The following is a 14090-nucleotide window of genomic DNA, read 5'->3' as shown; positions in this document are numbered from 1 at the left end:
AAATCATGCACGTCCCACGGAAAATGCGGATTAAGCATTACGGTGCTTCCGACGGGTGAGAAAACTTGTACCTGAATCCGCGTTTTTCCTTACCGCTTCTCGCATATTATAAAGTGTCTTCATATGGGACTGCTATAACAGTCGTTGCTTGCTAGTTGAAGTCTCTTATTTCAGGTTATCAATAGCAAGCGCATAAAAGCAGTTTTAGCAGACCCTTTTGTAAGTTTATCATGCTTGTCGGTGCCAATTTGCAGTTATGTAAGACTCAGAATCTTATCCACTGGCAAGCACGTTCAGGGAAGCCACGTTATGAACGGTTTGCCAAAATTTTCTCCCATGTTCACCCCATTCCACAATAAAGCGAATAGGACGCCCACAAAAATTCCAGAAGAATGGCGATTATCTGCGGGAAACATCACGGACGTTGGCGCGACTGTACTCTTGGTGCGGCGAAAGGAAACTTTGTTATGACGTCCGTTGCTCCCTACCATCTGATCTACACAGTTTGCGATTGCACATTTCTTCCGTTTTCTCGGTTTCTCGTAGTTATTTGAGCAGAGTTTACCAAACACCTCCAAGATAAGGAGAAGGCCCGCGCCCTACGTCACACAGAAAGGCCCGCTGTTGCTATTGTGGATGCTGCTATGAAGTAAATGAAAGAACGAACGAGAAGAAAGCTCGAAGCAGATCGCAAAGTATAGGAAAGGCCTCCATAGGTGACGTAAGCGCGCACGCCGACGCTCCTGTTGGTTTACCAATCACTTTTTGTGTCGAACCATGTCGAACGTGACTCCGCTGCCACCTATATAGATGTTCTTAAAATAAGCACTCTTCCGCTTGTTTCAATTCAGATGAATTTCCGCCGCGGGCCGCATTGTTTGTTTGTTTATTTTCATTTTCATTTCTGCCGCACGCAGACACCGGGAGCGGCAGTTGGGGCACCGGCGTGGCCGCGGGACCTCAGAGATTTGTTCTATATCGAATTATATTGTGCATATTTGGAAGGGAAGATGCAAGCTGGAAACATTTGGCGCTCTTTTCGAGACGCAGCCTCAGCGTGCATACACATGTTTGCTAAGACTTGATCTGCTCACTGGGCACGATACTTTCGTGTTTCCTGCAGAATATCTGCATCCACGTGTGGACGAGTAGACTTCGTGAAATCCTGCGGCGCAACAAATGCGTGATCGACACCCCATTTCCACGGGAGTCTGTTCAAACGTTTGACACGAACCATGACGGAGAGTGGTAGTTTCGTGTCCCTGAGCGTCACGTAACGAAGCATTCTCTGCTTGTAGAGTTGGACGTTCTACGACAATGGAGGTCTTCTTCGTGATATTTCTTGTAGTCTCACCTGGTGAGCTATCTTTTTTGTGTCAGGGGTATTGCTCGTGTGTGCACTGATATGAGATTTCATGTGTGATTGATTCGGAGAAATGTACTATTAATAACCATGTTAACTAGGACAGGAGTCTGTCACACCAATTAACGTGCAGACTTATAGTGTTATTTATGAGATGAGATGTGGAAGAAGAATTCGTGGCCTTTGGGACACAAGTTCAAATACATAGAAATCGTATTTATCACTTATCTGAATTCCTCGCAGAAAATTTGGGTTATCATTATTTTTTAAACTCCAATTCTTACGTTATTTATTATTTGCCTATGCCGTGTATACAAGCCCATGCGCTGTAAAGCTACTGCCAGAATTTTTTTTCTAATTGAGCTTGCAAACACGCGTCTGTGACGAGAGTCCTCGCGACGTCGCAGAAAAAGTGCTGATAGTGGGGATATTCGCATACAGTACTATATGCAACGCTCTTCAGTGATGACAACATTCGCACCCACTATAGAATCTGCTATAACACCGTCCACAGCACTTTGGACTTGGAGTACATATAATGTTAACGTGAACAAAGAACTGTGGAATCTTCCAGATAAATTTACCTTGGTGTAAAAGGTTAGAAGGCTTCCCGTCCTGAAGATATCTCTTATGAAATTCAACTTGGTTTCATGTTCCCAGTGTGCTCTTAAAGGACTGGTTTTCCTTTTCTAGCTTTTCTTTTTGGCAGATTAGGAAGCCTCGTTTTCTTTTGCGGAAAGCACCTCGGCTGTGGCCTGTTATAACCAGCAAAAAGCCAGCCACATGCGTATCCCTTACCGCTGTAAACGTCGGCTCAGTGGCGTGTGTCTCGCTGCTTGACCATGAAATATGTTCATCCCCCTATTGTGTGCATTATTCAGCATTAGATTATGTCGTTCACACTGTTGGACCCGCAGAGCATTTCAGCCAGGAAATCAACAGGGGTAAGCCATAATTCATATCAACCTGCTTCAATCGTGTTCGCGTGGACGTGCCTTGGTGTCCCGCGCAGCGCTGAGACACGGATGGTGATCGCCGACGCCGGGGAAATACCCATCGATGTCCTCCGCGGAAGAGAAACCATCCGACACTACCGACGGTTGCTCGCTCACCACCGGCGTCATCCTCTGGTTCAAAAGCTACGTAGGCGGAAGAACAGTAAACTCTCGCTATGTGTTGCAGCAACATCTGTAAACATCCCTGACTTCACTGTTGCCCCGACCGCCCCTTCAGTGGCACCATGGACACTGCCGAGCCCATCCCTCTCGACACACATCCCTGGCCTCCTGGAGCCGAAGAGCCAGATCCCCGTTTCGGTTCTCAAGCAGTCTACTTTGGAAATGATGGATACAAACTACAGAGGCCGCACGGCTGTGTTCACAGATGGTTCGTCTACGTCGGATGGCTCCTCCGCTGCCTTTGTCATACCGGAGGAGTCACTATCATGTGGGTTCCGCCTGTCACATCGCACTTCGTCGACCTCTGCGGAGCTGTATGCCATCTTGTTATCTCTAAAGTCTGTCTCAAAGTACCCTCCCCGTTCCTGGGTGATATACACCGACTCAAAATCAGCCCTGCAATGTGTAGGAACCGTGGGCATCCCCGGCTCGTTGGCCCCGGTGGTTGTTAGTATCCTGACGGCGCTCAAGGTTCTCGGCGAACAGGGACACCGGGTGACCCTACAGTGGGTCCCCGGCCACACTGGCATTCAGGGCAACGAACAGGCAGATTTGGCGGCTGCTGCGGCCCACCGTATCTCCAGAGCCCTGCCCATTATCCTCTCCAACGGGGATAGGCGCTCCTACTTGTCTGCGTTGGTGTCACCTTTGGCCCGCCAGCAATGGCTGCATGACATCACTCAACGGTCGCTCCTCCATGCAGTGGACCCGTCATTATCATTTAGGATGCCAGGTGGCTTCCCTCGCAGCTTTACGACACTCCTGCGGCGTCTACGACTCAACGTCGCCTTCACCCCTGCGTTCCGTGCTAAGCTGGGTTACAGTAACACGGCGCTGTGCCTAGCTTGCCGCACCCCAGCTACGATCCCCCATATCATCGAGGACTGTGAGCGGTACACGTGTGAACGCCGGGTACTTCGACCCCAACTTGAACTCCTCGACCATAGACCATTCAGCTTGTCCAAAGTACTTGGCCCATGGAGCTCCCCTGAACATCAGTGCCGGGCTCTTCGCTCCCTTTTTGTTTTCATGCAGGCCACTGGACTCCTTGAAGAGCTCTAAACAGAACTCCGACCTGTCGTTGCTTCATTCTCACCATAATTCATCCTCTCATATTAACCACTGTGAAATGGGGTAGTGTCCTGTGGCTACCACGGGGAAACATCCCATGTCATCAACACTTCTTCATTTATTGTTGTTGTTGTTGTCGTGTTCGCGTTTTCTTCGCTATTCTCTTTTGTCGAGAGATTGATCTTTATTTTCTGAACCCAATGCACTGAAATACCCTGCAAGGTGAGCCCGTGCGTAGGACAAAGCGGGACACATGTAGTATGATGTGATAGAAAATATAGTTGAATATTCGGTGCTCGGTCCACAGCAGTAGTCCAGCTCGAAGGCACTGTTCATGCTGCACCGTCGCACGAGTAATACCCCTGTCACATGAACTGATTTAGTGTAATTTTCAACTAGTGACACTTGCGCTTAGTGTCATTTGTGCGCTGTCAGACGACATATTTTCATGACATTTCGCAAAAAGTGCACTAACGATTTAAGAAGTTCGCCAAACTCACTTCACTTCGTAGATGGGTAGAAATCCAGCGAACCAGTAGAATGTAGGAAGGGAGTTGCCTCAGGACAGAAGCCGCCGATATTTCGAACAGAGACTGTTCTTCTTCTGGGAAGAACAGTCTCTGTTCGAAATATCGGCGGCTTCTGTCCTGAGGCAACTCCCTTCCCTCACTTCACTTCAGTTCGCCGGAAGGCCCTGGCAAACACAATATTTTTAAACAAGTATTTTACCAGCGTGCCTATTTCATTTAAGTAGAGTGTAATATTGTGCCGAAAGAAAATGCAATTTCGTTAAAAGCCCGTGAAAACTTCGAAGGCTGCCGATGTCGTGACTTTGTAATAATCGAGGCCAATTTGTTTAACATTCCGAGAAGGTTTGCGGGAAGTATTTCTAAATCAAAGAAAAACATTCTAAAAACACGCCTAAAGATCTTGCCGCCGTTCATTCTCATCTATTGTCATTGCCATCACAGTTTAGTGACACTTACTTAAGCTGTGTAGCAAGCGTGTGGTGAAAGTGACATTTGCTGTGGACGAGTGTGAAAGGAGTATAACTTTGCTTATCCACCCAGTTCCATCTGATGGCGTCAACGAAGCTAACCGGTATTGCGATCGCATCTTCAAAGATATACTTCCAGTCACAGCGACGTCGCTTCAGACGAACGCCCTGCCGCCAGTTTCCGTTACGATCCCTTCGAGCAGGTTTACAAACCGGGAATTCCAGGCAACGTTGACGTCGGGACGGCTGGTAGGTCTTTCTAGGGCGTACAGACGCACAGGAGATGCCGGTGCCCTAGGGTATAGTGAAGGAAACGTGACCGTGGGGTGTCACGTGGAGATATTTCAGGCCAGAGCCTACTACAACGGTACTGGACGAGGAGATAGGTAAGGTTACCTTATGTGATTAATACGCATTATTCAAGCGCAAAAGGGGGGGGGGATATGTTTATTATATATAAAAAAAATAAGAGGTATATGGTACATTTCTATAGACAAGTGCGTTATCATACAACCTGCGGTGTGATTGGAGGACGCAGGAGTTGGCAGATGCATTTCGTAAACCAGTAGTTCACCAGATTGCGTGGCTTAGTGGTTAGCCAGCTGGCCATTACACGTCGAGACTGGGAGGTACCCGGTATGGAATCCTGGTGGCGGCTATATGCTGTCTGGGTGTTTCTCAGACGATGTTAGACATACGTCGGCACAGCTCCCTTAGAACAGTTAAAATATGGCAGTCGCCGAAAAAGCCAGACAGGGGCGGGATTAGAGCCGTCCCTCAGAAGTCGGCCCAGGACGCACATTCTCCGAGAGCGTTAGCGAACTCACCTCTGTGAAGCCGACAGTGGCGATTTGCTTCATAAGCGCCGCCGCCACCACCATCGCTCGTAGCTCCGAAAATGCGATGTGGTGGGTTCGATTCCAATCAGGCCATCTGTACTATCTGAGGTGTTCCCGGGATTTCCTATGAGGTTTGCTGGGGGATGCGGGCACATATAAATAATTTAAATACTTGAGGGTTTATGTCGCGAGACAACTGTGATCATGAGCGACGCCACAGCGGTCGGTCTGTGCATTGCTTTGCCCACCTGAGGGTTCTTTAACATGCAATGGAAGCCCACCACACGGTACCCCGTATTTAACGTCCTTCGCGGAAGAAGGCGTGTCCAAGCAACTTGTACCCTGCCACCAAGTTGCTGGCGTCCTCGGCCGGGTTCGAACCCGCGATCTCGGGATCAGAAGGCGAACACGCTATCGACTGATCCACGTGGCCGGTGATGCAGGCACAACTCCACTTGGAAGTCGGAAAATGACGTTTATACTAACTCCTTTTCGCAGTCCTTTCTCATTCGCTCCACGTCTGTGCACCTCTCAGAGTCATAGTCACTTCGCGGTTAACACGGTGCAAAGGAAAAGGAAGACAGAACATTTCAATGCACACAGCAATCTTGTAGGATATAGGGCTCGGTTTCCTTAAAGAACTATTGCGCTGCACCCAGAGTTGAAGAAATTAAAGGAAAACGAATACCTCGATGAATGAGTGGCACCAGCGGCTAATTCTTTCACCCCTAGCACCAATTTCATCAAAATATAGGGTATTTCACGAAAATTGAGCCAAAGGTTCTTAAAAAATGCTTCATCGCACACCAAAAAGATAGACTGCATAGTGTTGTCACTGGTGCGAGGATACTCTATTTTTGTTTTGTAATTAATTAACTAAACAAGTGAAATTAATTAGTCAGTTCTTTTAATTGTAAGGATTAGAGCCAAAATGTCAATGAAAAAGTTGTAGTGGGCGATACAACACGAAACCAACTGCAACTCTGTACTTATGATGGACCATTTTTTTCCCGGCTCCAAAGACTAACTTTCGGGTTGCAAAAAACAACGCGGGACCTGTCGCAGACGATTCGTGTCCCGACGTGTCCCGACGATTCGTGCACCGCGTCTCCGGCAGACTTCTAAGGGAACAGTGCCGACATATGTCTGAAAGCATATAATTAAAACCCAGGAAAAACCCCGGACAGCACAGCCGGCACCGGGATTCGAACGTGGGTGCCTCTCAGTCTCCATGTGCCGTGGCTAACACGCTAACCCCTGAGCCACTCGAGCTGGCTATTGCAATTGTAGTGCTATATATAACTTTTTGGCACATTGGAGTTTCCAGAGAGTCATGTCTACGACACGTTCGGTAGCCTTCAGGTTTTGCCATTGCTAAATAGGGATGTCCTACGGTCTTGCTCTTGTCACTGGTGACCCCTAAAGAACTCGACGAAATAATTTATAACTCTTCACAGGGACATGTATGATACTCAACGCTCGCTCTCTAGCAGTAAACTATTTCATATTTATCTATTCCTCATCGGCTTCGCAAAAGAAATTGGACAGTGACCCACCGTAGCAGAGCTGAATGGTTCGCAGCATCATGTCATGTGTGTGTGTGTGTGTGAACACTGGCTCGCAACACCAATTGACAGTCCATTCATTTTCATCATTGGGTTTATACGCTTTCTCAGGCGCAGTAAAACAATCTAGGTCCATCTCTTTAAAAATTGCCTGTGCATATACATACACATCGCGCTTCTGAAGAAATGTATATACCAAACTTTTCCTCTCACAAAAACTGCGCCGCATATACCTACTTCGACGTGTGACCTACTTCGACGCCATGTTGTTTTAACAGACAGCACCAGCCTTAATGGCCTTTTGTGATTATGTCTATTAATTCCTGAAACGAGCTGGAGTCACGGTATATGTTTATTAAGAAAAAAGGAACGGGGATAAATTAAATTAATTAATTTAAAGTTGTAGAGTAGAGTCCTGGAGTCTGAAATACGAAAACGCAGAACAGCAAGCTTTTGTGCTTGAGCATTGAAGTGACAAAAACGCAAAATCTTATTGTCTCAAGAGAGTTGCGTTCTACATGCGGCCTTCGTTTCGTCTCTGAAGTAACTTGGGACCGGCGGTTTGGTTCAAACTCTTTTGTAGTTGATCAGCAAGAACCCCAGAACAAACATGCTGTTCGGCACGCCCAGATAAACGGAACAGCAAAACCCCAAAGAAAGTGCAATCCTGATGAGCATGATGCTGCTGCTCCACTCAAAGAGTCCCGTTAAAACGTTAACGGTCTAGTGGACGTCGTGTTCCGGTTGATCGACGTGACGGGTGGGGTTCCCTGGAAGTCGACGGAGGTGTGGTAAAAACGAAGTGTCCCTCTAGGATGGGCAGACATCACGAGAGCTGGCCGGAGGAGTCGCGTGGTTTCTAAGAGCCTCAGTAGGTGGAGAGGGTGTCACACTGGGAGCTTACAGCTAAACTGTACGCACTTTTAGCCGGCCTTGGTGTCGCCGAAACTGTTCATCACTTTGCCCTTCGACAGTGACCATTCTAGAGCCTTGAGCTTCGCGTTTCACTGCAGGTTTCTAGCCGTTTCCCCTCATCCACACCGGTTGCCAAAAAACTGCGAAACTTTGGCCAGACGACCCGTTGTGGCCGATTTTAGCTGGGGGAACTAGACTAGGTCTCGGCACTACCTTGTCTAACCGTGATCTGAGCTCCCTACACTACAGCAACATAGCTGGTGTGTGGACGGACATCAGAGGAGTTCGACGATATCTGTGCAAAATTCTGGCCAGTCGAGTTGACACGGTCACGTTGTCATTCGTCTGCAGAGCAGCATTAATAGTGTGCATTGTACATTCCGCTCACTCATTACGCTGAGGTTGCATGGGGCTGATCGTAGATGAACGACCATGAAGTATTTGAAAAACTCATCTGTAAATTGCGGCCCGTTGTCGGAGACCAACGTACAGTGAGTGAATGCCACGACGACTGAAGAGAGGCCGCAATTCTTAACTGTCCACATGCTTGAAGTTGATTTCATCGGGATGACCTCGATCCACTTGCTGTACGAATCAACCACAATCAGCAACAGGTGGTCCTCAACTGGCCAGGTAAAATCGATGTGAATCCGGCCAGGCCTCTTCCATTCCTGACCAACTGTCCGGTGGTTGCGCTGATGGCATCGAAGCGATCTGTGCACAAACTGAGCAAGCCCTATCGGCATGCTCGGTGTCCGCATTACGTCCTGGGTACCACAGCAGGACACGTGCGAGTGACTTCATAGCCGCAATACCATGGTGTGTTCCATGCAAAAATGGAAATACCATTATGCGAGCCGTTTCAGGAATAACGGCTCGGTGGTCGCAGTACACTGGCTCGTGGCTCATTGTGAGCTCATTATTCCTGTCGTTCCTATCGAAGTAATGGCGAAATTCGCCTTGTTCCTTGCACAAACGACGTGACCCACCGTGCAGTATTTAGTCGTGCACTTGTCTCAACCGGACATCACTGGGTGTTACCTCTGCCAAGTGTTTCGCACGCACTGGACAGATGAACGAAAGAGTCCAACCAGCGGTTTGTGACCAGTTACAACTTACAATGGTAAACTTGCGTCCCAGTAAAAAATGCTCCAAATACCAAAGCCGACGCTTCTCGTTCCTGTTGAGAATAATTGCGTTCGGCAGTTGAGAGAGTGTGGGAAAGAACTCCGATTGGGTGGTCGACCCTGTCGATACGGTGAGACAACACAGCGGCAATTCCTGTCTGTGAGGAATCGCATGCTGGACAAATGGTTTGCTGACAAAGTGTACTTCCAGATTCCCTTTTCAAAGAGGTTCTTTAACTTCCGTGTAGACGTCGCGCCTAAATCGAAAGTTCGCAGGGCGCAAACTTTGCACTTTACAGCGGCAGCTGTTAATGCCACACTTCGCTTTCACGTGTCTGCGTCGAGGATGACACAAGACACTCCTCCTCGCCTCCGCCGTCTTTTCTGCGCTCGTGCATGTTGTATGGTCCCTCTCCTTTTCTCTTTGTGGAATGCGTTGTCAAGGCGCTGAAATTATTTAGTCAGGATGGGACGTCCCAAGGCGTCGCATGGACAACCGTTGCTGTGGTCAGGCGGCTCTGGCTCGACATTGGTACGGGTTCCGTCGAATACGTGGCAAGTAGTAAGCGCAAACACCTACGCAGAAAGAACCATGCCTCCGAGCTATCTGTGTGCCTGCCAGACGACGCACTGTCGCCTACTGGTGCTGGTCGCTACTGTCGCCTACTGGTGCTCGAGAATCGAGCATTGGTACAAGGAGTACCAACTCTCACGACGCATTTCTCAGATCACAAAGCTCTCATCGTCACGCTACGTGAGGGGCAATGAATTAAGTTAAATTAGTAGAAACCCTGTTGTAAAATTCTTTAAACATCATTTGTCAACAATGGAGCGACGAAAGTGACTACACCACCCCTCAAAAGCTAACCGGCCCTCATTTTTTTTTTTTTTTTCATGTGAGCATGTTGCGACTTCCATTTCTGCGGGTTAGGGACATCCCACAACTTCATTAAATCACTGAATTCAAACCACCGACCCATTTTCATTCACTTTATTAACAACGCTCACCAAGGCTGGCGCTGGTTGTTAACACAATATGCATTGCATTGAAGCGGGCCACAAATAAATGATACACAGCGCTGTTATTATTTTTTTTTTTTCGAAGGGGAAAATGACCACCGAATTGTGAAACTGCTCGAGAAGCACCCTACAATCATATACAATACCGTACCTATACAGTACTGTACTTAGTTTGCTTTGAACGAACAAAAAAAAAAAAGGAAATATGGATATACTTCATTGATATTGTACTGTACTTTACTTGTGTTGCACTTTTCCTGTGATGTACCTACATAGACTGTACAGAGAACCAGAAACGGCAAGTGTCGTGTATATTGCATTTCAATGAATACGGCAAACTGTATTGACTGCTAAGTGTGGTATAACAAATGATCTCTTTCAGTTTGTTAGGGCTTTCGAAGAAGTTTCATTTGGAAGCTGACATATTTAATGGTGCTGCGCTGTTCGAAGCAACTTCAGCACCTAACGAGAAACCAAGCTTGGTCACTTTTCACCTGGGAGATGTTCCGCATGTGAACGTGAAGCCACCCCAGGAACTATCGCTCAACACACAGCGCATGCAGAGGTTTCGAGCCGATGTCGGCACCCACATATCAGAGAGCACCACCGAAATAATTAAGAGTAAATTCAAGAAAGCATTGGAGTTGGCTGTGTACGAGGGAGGAGAACTGCCGGTTCCGTAGATACCAGTGCAGTACATTAATAAAAAATATCAGTTCCCCTCCTATTGTGCAGTTTGCTATTCGCCACTCTGCATCTGTCTTACGCAAGTATGAGGAATGGGAAGGTAGTAGCCACTACGATGCAGTTGTGGGTAGGATTCTTCTAGGAGTGATATTTTTTTCAGTGTCATCTTGGGCGCCAGTTTAAAAACTGTGGGTAAAACGAATTAACGCAGTGTTAGCTTAGTCTGGCTAGAGTTCGGAAAAGTTCTCAACACAGCTTTCACTTGCATGTCCATATTCAGAATGCCCAGGCGGTTAGTTTTGTCGACGAGAAACGCCAGGTCACGCAACCATTCGTGGTTGGCCATTTCAGGGCGTTCTTTCCCTTTGTTGTAAAGAAATCTGTTGATTTAATCTCGGAGATCGAAGAAACGTTCAAGTACTTTCCCCCAGCTGAGCCATCAGACCTCTGTATGATAAGGCAAGTCTTTGTACGTGGCATCCAAGTTTTGAAGGAAATCGGCAACCAGACGATGATTAAAGCCTCTCAATAAAGTTAACAGTGTTGACGACAACGTCCATGACATGCTTAAACTCAACTACGTGCAGGCACAATGGATCTTAATGTAGGATACAGTGAATTGCTGGAAGATTCGTGGGCACGCCTTCCTCTGCAAGCGTTTCTTTAAGGCGGGCTACTAGACCTAGATTGCGACCAACCATTGAAGGAGCTAGAGCCCTGCACGGGCCGACTTTTCCGGGCCCGACCCGGCCCGGGCGCATCGAAAAATGGCCCGGCCCGACCCGGGCCCGGACCTTCATATTTTTATGCGGCCCGACCCGACTCGGCCCGGTGACCCAGTGACTAGAGCCTGGCCCGGCCCGGTGACCCGGCGAGTAGCTCCCGGCATAGTATTTCCAGCCGCGCGTACGCGTTTCTGGCGATTATCAAACAAATTTATCAGTAAATTTATAAGGAGAGAAGACAAACATACAAGTGATGGCGGTTTAACACCATAACCACACCAGACCAAATTAAATCCAGAACGTACGCGGGCATGGGCGTTATCGTTACACTGTCAAGATTTTGCGGAGGTAGATGATGCTGTCGACAAACTCCTTCTCCCAGTCCATACCCCTCTCACCAAGCTTTGCCAAGTGCTTGTGAAATACGTGAGGAGTGAGGAGCAATTTATAGTGTCTTTCAGAATGTTCTAGAGGGTCAAATCATATGCCTAATGCAGTATCCCTCGCTTGTCTATGCAAAATATGCACAGGAATGACGCAAGCACATGATGATATGAACTAATGCATCTCCATTGTGTGGAATTAGCTGCGTGGCCCGGCCGGGCCTGACTCTCGGAAACATATTTGTCGGCCCGGCCCGTGGTGCTAGCGTATTTTGTCGGCCCGCGCTCGGCCCGGCCCGGAGCACACAGCCAATAACAAGCCCGGCTCGGCCCGCGGGCCGGGTCGGGGGCCCGGGCCCGTGCAGGGCTCTAGAAGGAGCTTGCATCAGTCGCTACTGACGCGAGATTCTCCAAGACCTGGTGCTTCGATACACCCTTTTACCGCGCTCCACAGCTCACTCCCCGTCGTTGTCCCTTGCAGAGGAAGCACATCAAGCATTTCCTCGTATATATCGAAGTCGTGCGTGACACCTCGGATGAACACCACGCGCTGAGCTATGCCTGAAGCGCTTAGGGCTGAGGAGACTTACATCCCGCGGTACCGCGGTATCGCTGCAGTGGATGCCCTCTCATAAGGGAATTTCAGGGAATGACCGAGCTGATGGGCTGACCGAAGCAGCTACAAAAATCGAATCGAAAGGCCAGACGCATTCATGTAGTTTTGCCAGCTCCAGAGCTATCAAAAGACCTGTATGGAGGCTACATCCTGATAAGCGAAGGGGAGACAGGTCCGCACCCCCCCCCCCTCCCTCTGGCAGTGAGTGGCCTCTCAAAAGCTGAGGTTTCTCTCCGGCTTCGCATCAGATCTCGTAGTACCTACACGTGCGCCCACACTTTCAAACTCTGCCGCACTTCCAGTCCAAGTTGTCGCCAATGCGGTGAGCCATGATCGGAGGAACACATTATAATGGTGTGTCCGGCTACATCCAACGCCGGACGTGAACTCCAGAAAGCAGTGCACACCCTGTAACAACAGAGCTACAGACCGAGGAGATCGTTCACCCGCGCGGCAACCTCCATCGCCGCCAATCTGTACAGAAACCCTGCTGAACTTCCTGCAGGTAGTGGACCCTCAGGGTTGGTCGTAGTGTAGGAAACTGTAGAACCAGGCGTGTGAGCCTTCCCCTAACCCCACCCCCTTTCATCCCTTCCCCGAGCAACGAGGCGCGAATCTAGGCAAGCAGAGTGTTCGAATCCACACGCCCCCCCCCCCCCCGAGCAATATCATTCATTCGTGGATTCGTCATGTGCTAAGGAATATGACCAAACATTCTTCGAAATATCGCGCAGCTGCATTTCCAAATCTGCAGCCATGTCCTCAACCCGCCTAGCGACAGTATTTCCAGAAAGGCTATAATCTTCCCAGAAGAATCTTTTCCGATTGGGCACACAATTTCAGCTGCACGAATGCGACAGCTCTTGATAAAAGGACCTTGTGTGAAGGGGCTTGACGGTATTGCGTTCAAGTGCGACAGGGCTAAGCTTGCACCAACCGCGACCCCACTTTCCCTGTTAACCTTAGGAAAAATGTCATTTTGTCTTGTGACTGCCAATTTGAGCCGCATCACTTTTTCTTCACGGATCTTTCCAGTAAATTCCGCGTAGTGTCCTTTGTGAAGCGCTTCGTAATGACGTCGAAGATTGTGCTCTTTCGGAACAACAAGAGTATTTTGGCACACCAGACATTCCGGGACATTGTTTATATCCGCGAACAGATACTTTACCTCCCAACGCTCTTAGAAGGTACGCCTCTATACCGTCCGTTTCAGATGTGGCTTTGAGCGGGCCATACTCCCTGTTAGGGTTGCCACTTGTCCTGATTTCACCCGAACAGTTTGACAATCCAAGGCTCGCGCTCAGTGTCCGGGTGAAACCTAGTTCTCACATACGACAACGGCGCACGGCAACAGCAACGGTGACGTGCCGTAGCCGCCGCCGTGCGTGTCGCCGTCGCTCCACCTCGCCGTGCTGCCGTGTTCACGTGATGTCGAACATCACGAGCCGCGGCGAGCAAAGATGGATTTCCACGTGTTCTCCTTGCACGTGTTCTCTGTGTATCCTTAAAATCAGAATGCGACAAATCATACAAATAAGGAAACCTTCTCACAAGTTCAATTAATTTCTCGGCATCAAGCTGAGAAGCCGCCATCTTCATTGGTG

Source organism: Ornithodoros turicata, chromosome 2, assembly GCF_037126465.1.
Source record: "Ornithodoros turicata isolate Travis chromosome 2, ASM3712646v1, whole genome shotgun sequence".
Taxonomy (NCBI): domain Eukaryota; kingdom Metazoa; phylum Arthropoda; class Arachnida; order Ixodida; family Argasidae; genus Ornithodoros; species Ornithodoros turicata.
This window is presented reverse-complemented; position numbering follows the sequence as displayed.